Below are 3,575 nucleotides of genomic sequence, written 5' to 3' on the forward strand. Positions count from 1 at the left end.
AAGTCATCTACACATCAAAATTGGTGAGAATATATTATGATGTGTCATAGTATCCATCTTTCTTAATTCCTTTGCATAGTAACAGCAATATAAAATGCTATGTTATGCATAAATGTGTTGCCTGAGTCCTCCTTCCTGCCTGGCATTCCCCTTGGCAACAGTGAGTGAAAAGGCATGAAATTAATGGCTCAGACTCCAGGAGCAGGTTAGAATGTGTTCATTTATTAATTCCCCTAGAGCACCCTTTATACACTCCACCCATGTCCCATTGGTCCCCAGCAAGAGTGTCCTCCATGTGGCAGTTTCTAGTGGCTGTCATTATCTGGTCACCAATCTCTAAGCTCTCAGACAGGCTTCCATTTGACACTCATGGAGAAGTGGCCACCACTCTGGCAGTAGGGCCTTCCTGTTCCTCCTACATAAACTATCAGAACAATTGAGCCCTCAAAAAATGTTTCTATGTACTGATGATTCAGAAGCAAGTTGAACCTGGCTACTAGATCCATAGAGGTCATATCCAGAGGTTATCATCAGAAAAGATTGTTTGTGTGGGCTTTGAAGACCTATGCACAGACTGTGCAGTTGTCCACATATAACAAAATACTAATGTCTGAAGTGTTCTCAGAACAATGAGAAATAAGGGTTTTAAGAACTTTAGCTTAGTTTTTTTTTTTTTTTTTTTTTTTTTTTTTTTGTTCCAGACACTGGAACTCCAAGCATGTTTATCTTTAGAGCCAGGAACAGTTGCTGTGGGTGTTTCTCTGCTGATTTATGAGCTAAATGATGACAATAAAGCAACATTCCTGCAGTTTCTAGTATAAACATTCATTTCTTATAAATGCCTTGCATGCTTGTAGTTCTCTTGTGGCCAGTGACCTGAGTGGTCGGGGTACAGAGGCTATCAAGTTTTCTTGCTGCCCATATTTTCTTATACTACTTGTCCATCCCAAATAGAACTATTCTTTTTATATATTCATGGAGTTTAACAGTGTTTAAAATAGGATTGGAAAGATGCCTGTCACAAAGTTAGGAATCATGAGATTTAGACTTAACAGATGCACTGTCTCTCCTCCAGTATGCTGTATAGACTATGGGCTGAAAATCATCCAATAGACAATGAACAATGTGCAAAAAAGGCATAGCTTGGGTTCACAATAATTCTTTTCTTATGTTATTTTAGTAAAGTCTTTATAAAGTCCTTTGGAGGTCTTATTTTTCTGGCTACTTTGGCCACTAACCATACAACCCAGATAAGGAAGCTTCAAACCAAATTAAATATATTCTTTCCAAGTTATGTAGCCCTTCATATTACCCTTTTTGGGTGAGAAAGAAAACTTGCCAGGAAGTTGGTATTCTAAGCTTGCAATGGGAGTAATTCTTGCCACTGTCCCACTATGCTTTCTATGGTCTGCTAATTGAGTGCCCATCCAGGAATTCAAATGACAAGTGTCTCTTTCTTTCAGATTCCAGCTGAATCTTTCAGGTTTCCCTTCAGTCTTTCTTTATTGTGCATCAGGATTGCCCTCAGATACTATTGCAGGTATCACTGTAACTGGATGAAACTGTAACACCACGAGATAGAAATGACAGTGAAAGCTGCTTCTCAGTGGTGTTCTAAGGGAGGCCCCTATCCAAGAGAACTGAAGCCCAGTGTGCTAAATCCTTATTCTGAGTCCCACTCTGAGAATCTAAAGCTGCCAATCAGGCACAAACCTAGATTATATTTGTGCTTGTCAACTTCACATAAAATGACTAGTAGTAGCATGACCCTATTCTGAAAAAAAGTGGATGTTGGTCATACTATCATGCTATATTTCATCCTCAGAATAATACAGATGCATTTACTTTATTATTATCATTATTATTTATTCAAACTCTTACATGAACCATAACTCAACTATGTACTATAGTAATAGGGTAGGACAACTACTAGCTCTCACAGAGTCCACAATCCAGTGGAGGAACCTGAGTTTAACTTAGAATCTACACAGTACACAAATAAACCAAGACAAGCACCTCACAGAAAAGACAAAGGAGAAAAATGTCACTTAAATCTGCTTGAAGGTTTGCATGGTCAGAATGCGAACTTGCTTAAGGGTCCATGCTAACATATTGAGCTAAGTAAAAGTTCTCATAGTGATGTAGGTAAACTTGTAGGGTAATGGCAGCTACCCTTCAGCTAAAATGAGAAAGGTCATTCAGAGAATGTGATAGACTGCCCTGCAATGACAGGAACTTGACAAAGCAGGTATAGAATTCATTGGCAACTGGCACCCATTAAGCAAATGTAAGTGAGGAAAAATAACAGGACCCAGGTAAACTAGGACACCATGTGGCTCTAACATTGAGGCCAATAGAAGTTTACCCTGCCTGATTCCAATGTTGAGAAATGGAAAAGCTTGGGAATGATGGGGTTCAATTGAGCCTAGAAACCATATCTAAATACAATTCTGCTACTGGATGTTTATCCAAATGAAATGAAATTAGTATGTCAAAGAGATATTCACACTCCTGTGTTCACTGTATTATCTTTCACAATAGCCAAAACAAAATCTACCAGAGTGCATATTAATGGATGCATGAAGGTATAGTATAATATCACAACAGAATACTACTCAAGCCACAAAACAGAACAAATCCTGCCCTTTTTAGTTATGTGGATGAAACAGGAAAACATTATCTTAGGGAAATAAGCCAGGCACAGAGATACAAATAGCATATGATCTCATTCATTTGTAGAATCTGAAAACACAGATCTCTTGATTGTATAGATTCGAATAGTAGTTAGCAGAATTCAGGGAGAGAAGGAGATAAGAAAATGGGGAGACATCAGACAATGGGTAAAAAGTCAGGCAAGAAGACTAAGTTTCAGTGTTCCAAACATAGTGAAAAGTGGGTTGACGATCTCTAATAAAGAAAATGAAATGATTTACTTCAAAATAACCAGAAAAGATGATTTAGAATGTTCTTAAATCAATGAAATGATAACCATTTATAGTAACAAATATGCTAGATGAAATAATTTGATAATTACAAAATGTGCACACATATTAAAGTAGCACTTCATTTGTATTCCATAAATATCTAGAATTATAACTCATTATTTCTCTCATTAAACATTTCAAACTTTATTAGTATATAATAATTATACATAGTATGAGGAGCAGTGTACTATTTTTAATTAACTTTTTGCATGCTGATTGCAGCTTCTTCTATTTCCAATCTCACCTCACCTCCCTCCCATATCCTGCAACACTCCCTTTCTCCTCAGAATAGAGGTAGGGGAAATCCCATGAATATCAACCTGAATATCAAGTTTCAGTAGGGCTAGGAGCATCCACTCCTGCTGTAGCTAGGCAATGGAACTCAGTTACTAGAAAGGAATCTAAATGCAGGCAACAAAGTCAGATGTAAATCCTACTCTTGCTGTTAGAAATCCCACATGAAGATCAAGCTGTAAAATTGTTATATATGTGCAGAGAGCCTAGGTGTATCACATCTCTGTTCTCTGTTTTGGCATTTTATTCTTTATGCTGCCACTATGTGCTCAAGTTAATTAATTATGCATATTTTCT

The sequence above is a fragment of the Micromys minutus genome, assembly GCF_963924665.1.
Source record: "Micromys minutus genome assembly, chromosome: 17".
Taxonomy (NCBI): Eukaryota; Metazoa; Chordata; class Mammalia; order Rodentia; family Muridae; genus Micromys; species Micromys minutus.